The sequence below is a fragment of the Bufo bufo genome, chromosome 1 (genome assembly GCF_905171765.1).
Source record: "Bufo bufo chromosome 1, aBufBuf1.1, whole genome shotgun sequence".
Classification (NCBI taxonomy): domain Eukaryota; kingdom Metazoa; phylum Chordata; class Amphibia; order Anura; family Bufonidae; genus Bufo; species Bufo bufo.
Window position 1 is genome coordinate 317,174,686 of NC_053389.1, and position 6,213 is coordinate 317,180,898.

The window sequence follows — 6,213 nt, forward strand, 5'->3', positions numbered from 1 at the left end:
GTTCATATGACAAGTTAGATCATGTGCTATTTTTATAGATCAGATTGCTACGGACGTGACAATATCAAATATGTCAACTTTTTTTTGTTTGTTTCAGTTTTAACCACCTCAGCCCCCAGTGCTTAAACACCCTGAAAGACCAGGCCACTTTTTACACTTCTGACCTACACTACTTTCACCGTTTATTGCTCGGTCATGCAACTTACCACCCAAATGAATTTTACCTCCTTTTCTTCTCACTAATAGAGCTTTCATTTGGTGATATTTCATTGCTGGTGACATTTTTACTTTTTTTGTTATTAATCGAAATTTAACGATTTTTTTGCAAAAAAATGACATTTTTCACTTTCAGTTGTAAAATTTTGCAAAAAAAACGAGATCCATATAGAAATTTTGCTCTAAATTTATAGTTCTACATGTCTTTGATAAAAAAATAATGTTTGGGTAAAAAAAAAATGGTTTGGGTAAAAGTTATAGCGTTTACAAACTATGGTACAAAAATGTGAATTTCCGCTTTTTGAAGCAGCTCTGACTTTCTGAGCACCTGTCATGTTTCCTGAGGTTCTACAATGCCCAGACAGTACAAACACCCCACAAATGACCCCATTTCTGAAAGTAGACACCCTAAGGTATTCGCTGATGGGCATAGTGAGTTCATAGAACTTTTTATTTTTTGTCACAAGTTAGCGGAAAATGATGATTTTTTTTTTTTTTTTTCTTACAAAGTCTCATATTCCACTAACTTGTGACAAAAAATAAAAAGTTCTATGAACTCACTATGCCCATCAGCGAATACCTTGGGGTCTCTTCTTTCCAAAATGGGGTCACTTGTGGGGTAGTTATACTGCCCTGGCATTCTAGGGGCCCAAATGTGTGGTAAGGAGTTTGAAATCAAATTCTGTAAAAAATGACCTGTGAAATCCGAAAGGTGCTCTTTGGAATATGGGCCCCTTTGCCCACCTAGGCTGCAAAAAAGTGTCACACATCTGGTATCCCCGTACTCAGGAGAAGTTGAGGAATGTGTTTTGGGGTGTCTTTTTACATATACCCATGCTGGGTGAGATAAATATCTTGGTCAAATGACAACTTTGTATAAAAAAATGGGAAAAGTTGTCTTTTGCCAAGATATTTCTCTCACCCAGCATGGGTATATATAAAATGACACCCCAAAACACATTCCCCACCTTCTCCTGAGTACGGAGATACCAGATGTGTGACACTTTTTTGCAGCCTAGGTGGGCAAAGGGGCCCACATTCCAAAGTGCACCTTTCAGATTTCACAGGTCATTTACCTACTTACCAGACATTAGGGCCCCTGGAAAATGCCAGGGCAGTATAACTACCCCACAAGTGACCCCATTTTGGAAAGAAGACACCCCAAGGTATTCCGTGAGGGGCATGGCAAGTTCCTAGAATTTTTTATTTTTTGTCACAAGTTAGTGGAAAATGATGATTTTTTTTTTTTTCTTACAAAGTCTCATATTCCACTAACTTGTGACAAAAAATAAAAAGTTCTATGAACTCACTATGCCCATCAGCGAATACCTTGGGGTCTCTTCTTTCCAAAATGGGGTCACTTGTGGGGTAGTTATACTGCCCTGGAATTCTAGGGGCCCAAATGTGTGGTAAGGAGTTTGAAATCAAATTCAGTAAAAAATGACCTGTGAAATCCGAAAGGTGCTCTTTGGAATATGGGCCCCTTTGCCCACCTAGGCTGCAAAAAAGTGTCACACATCTGGTATCCCCGTACTCAGGAGAAGTTGAGGAATGTGTTTTGGGGTGTCTTTTTACATATACCCATGCTGGGTGAGATAAATATCTTGGTCAAATGACAACTTTGTATAAAAAAATGGGAAAAGTTGTCTTTTGCCAAGATATTTCTCTCACCCAGCATGGGTATATATAAAATGACACCCCAAAACACATTCCCCACCTTCTCCTGAGTACGGAGATACCAGATGTGTGACACTTTTTTGCAGCCTAGGTGGGCAAAGGGGCCCATATTCCAAAGAGCACCTTTCGGATTTCACAGGTCATTTTTTACGGAATTTGATTTCAAACTCCTTACCACACATTTGGGCCCCTAGAATGCCAGGGCAGTATAACTACCCCACAAGTGACCCCATTTTGGAAAGAAGAGACCCCAAGGTATTCGCTGATGGGCATAGTGAGTTCATGGAAGTTTTTATTTTTTGTCACAAGTTAGTGGAATATGAGACTTTGTATGAAAAAAAAAAAATAAAAAAAAATCATCATTTTCCACTAACTTGTGACAAAAAATAAAAAATTCTAGGAACTCGCCATGCCCCTCACGGAATACCTTGGGGTGTCTTCTTTCCAAAATGGGGTCACTTGTGGGGTAGTTATACTGCCCTGGCATTCTAGGGGCCCAAATGTGTGGTAAGGAGTTTGAAATCAAATTCAGTAAAAAATGACCTGTGAAATCCGAAAGGTGCTCTTTGGAATATGGGCCCCTTTGCCCACCTAGGCTGCAAAAAAGTGTCACACATCTGGTATCTCCGTACTCAGGAGAAGGTGGGGAATGTGTTTTGGGGTGTCATTTTATATATACCCATGCTGGGTGAGAGAAATATCTTGGCAAAAGACAACTTTTCCCATTTTTTTATACAAAGTTGTCATTTGACCAAGATATTTATCTCACCCAGCATGGGTATATGTAAAAAGACACCCCAAAACACATTCCTCAACTTCTCCTGAGTACGCATACACCGACTTGCGTGTAATCTGACAGCAGCGCAATGCTTCTGTCAGAATGCACATCAGTGCTGCAGCTAGTCGATCGGTTGGTCCACCTGAAAGGTAAAAAAAACAAAAGAAAAAAGAAAAAACCAGGCCGCAACGCAATAAATTTATTAACTGTTGAACAGAACATAGAAACTTTTTTTTAACTTTTTTAACTGAACGTTTAACTTTTTTACTTACCGGTAATTTTTTTTTTGTTTAGTTTTTTTTACCTTTATAGAACAAACCTCTCCTTCCCCATGGGACAATGTGCAAAGCGCAAATCGCCCAAAGATGTGGCGAAGTACGTTATGCACTTTATCCCAGGTGAAAGGAGAGGTTTGCAGCAGCTGTGAGTAAAAGGGCCCTAATAGCCCTGTGTGCCTGTCCTGTGAGATGCAATCCCTATGCTAGGTGTACCTGTGTGTGGTACTTCCGGAAACACTCACCAAAGCATAGGGCAGGGTGGTCAGGACAGTCAGGACAGAAATAGCGGGTGTCACGCCTTATTCCACTCCTGCTACAGACACGACATTTTTTTCGGGGTGGCGGTTGGGTTGAGGTACCAGCAACGACACTGGGGAAATGTCGCTCGTGTAGACGGCTAACTACACTGGTGGATGGGGCCACGGAACCTCCTGGATACAGGAGGTTCTCGATGATCTCTTCCTGGAATTTGAGGAAGGATCCTGTTCTCCCAGCCTTACTATTATAGGCAGCCAATTGAATTAAATATACAGACACCTTCTTATACCAGCGTCTGGTTCTGCGGGAAACTAAATAGGGAGCCAACATCTGGTCATTGAAGTCCACCCCTCCCATGAGCGCATTATAGTCGTGGACTGAGAGGGGCTTTTCAATGACACGGGTTGCCCTTTCAATTTGGATTGTCGTGTCTGCGTGAATGGAGGAGAGCATGTAAACGTCACGCTTGTCTCTCCATTTCACCGCAAGCAGTTCTTCATTACACAAGGCAGCCCTCTCCCCCCTTGCAAGACGGGTGGTTACAAGCCGTTGGGGGAAGCCCACGCGACTAATTCGCGCGGTGCCACAGGCGCAAATCCGTTCTAGAAACAAATGCCTAAAGAGGGCCACACTTGTGTAGAAATTGTCCACATAAAGATGGTACCCCTTGCCGAATAAGGGTGACACCAAGTCCCAGACTGTCTTCCCACTGCTCCCCAGGTAGTCAGGGCAACCGACCGGCTCCAGGGTCTGATCTTTTCCCTCATAGATCCGAAATTTGTGGGTATAGCCTGTGGCCCTTTCACAGAGCTTATACAATTTGACCCCATACCGGGCACGCTTGCTTGGGATGTATTGTTTGAAGCCAAGGCGCCCGGTAAAATGTATTAGGGACTCGTCTACGCAGATGTTTTGCTCGGGGGTATACAAATCTGCAAATTTCTGGTTGAAATGGTCTATGAGGGGCCGAATTTTGTGGAGCCGGTCAAAAGCTGGGTGGCCTCTGGGACGGGAGGTGGTGTTGTCGCTAAAATGCAGAAAACGTAGGATGGTCTCAAATCGTGTCCTGGACATAGCAGCAGAGAACATGGGCATGTGATGAATTGGGTTCGTGGACCAATATGACCGCAATTCATGCTTTTTAGTTAGACCCATGTTGAGGAGAAGGCCCAAAAAAATTTTAAGTTCGGAAACTTGGACTGGTTTCCACCGGAAAGACTGGGCATAAGAGCTTCCCGGGTTGGCGGATATAAATTGTGTGGCATACCGATTTGTTTCTGCCACGACTAAGTCCAAGAGCTCCGCAGTCAAGAACAGCTCAAAAAATCCCAGGGCCGAACCGATTTGAGCCTTCTCAACCCGAACTCCAGACTGGGCGGTGAAAGGGGGAACTACAGGTGCGGCTGAAGTTGGTGACTGCCAATCAGGGTTTGCCAGCACCTCAGGGATTCTAGGGGCTCTACGGGCCTGTCTGCGCGGTGGCTGCGACGGGGTAACTAGTGCACGTGCCACCGTACCAGCTTCAACTGCCCTTCTGGTGCTCGCCACGTCACCCTGTTGTACGGCAGTGCTGGTACTAGGTCCAGGAAGGGCTGCGCTGCTGGTGTATGCCTCACCACGTGATCCGGCAGCGACAGCCCCACTCTGCTGCTCTTGAAACGGATCCTGCGTAACCTGTGGTCTAGCGACACGGGGCCGGGTACGCCTGGTGCTGCCAGGGACCTCCACCTCCTCGTCCGAACTTTGGGTCAGAGAGCCACTGCTTTCCACAGGTTCATATTCTGACCCGCTAGATTCATCAGATGAGGGTTCCCACTCCTCATCCGACTGGGTCAGAATCCTGTAGGCCTCTTCAGAAGAATACCCCCTGTTTGCCATTTGGACTACTAAATTTAGGGGTATTCCCTGAGACTACCCAAGAAAAAAAGCAAACCTGTCTTACAAAGGGGAGGCTAGCGAAGTACCGGAGGCTGCTGCGGTTGATAAAAAATATCAAAACTGATTTTTTTATCGCTGCAGTGCTTGTAAAGTGAATGTGCAGTGATCAAAAAACAAATTTTTTTTTGTCACTGCGGTGGGGCGGGCGTGGGTGAACGCACGTGTGGGCGACCGATCAGGCCTGATCGGGCAAACACTGCGTTTTGGGTGGAGGGCGAACTAAAGTGACACTAATACTATTATAGATCTGACCGTGATCAGTTTTGATCACTTACAGATACTATAAAAGTACAAATGCTGATTAGCGATACGCTAATCAGCGAATAAAAGTGACTGCGGTGCGGTGGGCTGGGCGCTAACTGACGCTAACTACCTAACCAAGGGGCCTAAACTATCCCTAAAACCTAACAGCCAATACTAGTGAAAAAAAAAAAGTGACAGTTTACACTGATCACTTTTTTTCCTTTCAATAGTGATTGACAGGGGCGATCAAAGGGGTGATCAAAGGGTTAATTGGGGTGCAGGGGGGTGATCTGGGGCTAAAGTGTGGTGTTGGTGCTACTCACTGTGAAGTCTGCTCCTCTGCTGGATCCAACCGACGAAAAGGACCAGCAGAGGAGCAGAGAAGCCATATAACAGATCATATTTACTAATATGATCTGTTATCTGGCTTGTGATTCGATTTTTTGAAAATCGCCAGCCTGCCAGCCAATGATCGTTGCTGGCAGGCTGGTGACGAAATACTTCTTTAACTTTTGCCGGCCCGCGATGCGCATGCGCGGGCCGGCAATGCACGAAATCTCGCGTCTCGCGAGAGGACGCACCGGCGCGTCCACCCAGAACAACAGGACCGCCGCAAAGACGCAATCCTGCGTACGGCGGTCCTGAGGAGGTTAAATCATGTTTTGTCTCTATATTCTGAGAGCTATTGTTTTTTTTGGGGGGTTTCGGGCGATTGTCTTATGTAGCGTATAATTTTTTGCAGGATGAGATGACAGTTTGATTGTTACTCTTTTGGGGTACATATAACTATTTGATCACTTGGAATTACAATTTTTGTGATGTAAG